Genomic DNA, 357 nt, shown 5'->3' on the forward strand with positions numbered 1-357 from the left:
AGTCTGTCAGGCGCTGTGTCCAAACACACACACACAAACTACACAAGCTGATTAGATCAAGCAGAGATAAAACCACTCAAAAGTCAATAGATTCTCACGAATGAACTGGAAGGATACACATTTTGTAAACCCAGTCTAACCTATAACTGATTATTCATCTAGCTGTGAATGTAGTACTTCATTACAACACAGGAAATGCTCTTAACACCCCCAAAACACACACCCACCCCCTCAGAAATAATGAGGGAACTACCAGCAGGAATCAAGTAGACACTCATTCAAAACTAGTTGTCGTTTTAACTACTCTAACAAGTAAATAAGTCATATTGAACAGTTTGTGACACACACACACACACA

The 357-nt window shown here is 39.2% G+C and overlaps 1 protein-coding gene across 2 annotated transcripts in view; it reads right to left on the minus strand.

The window, feature by feature from the left end:
* kank3 (KN motif and ankyrin repeat domains 3) overlaps window positions 1–357 on the minus strand; it is a 30,291-nt gene that overhangs the window by 4,804 nt on the left and 25,130 nt on the right. The gene's annotated exons all lie outside the window — the stretch shown is intronic.

Source organism: Morone saxatilis, unplaced genomic scaffold (genome assembly GCF_004916995.1).
Source record: "Morone saxatilis isolate NCDOM2014 unplaced genomic scaffold, NCSU_SB_2.0 Contig12, whole genome shotgun sequence".
In the NCBI taxonomy this organism is placed as follows: domain Eukaryota; kingdom Metazoa; phylum Chordata; class Actinopteri; family Moronidae; genus Morone; species Morone saxatilis.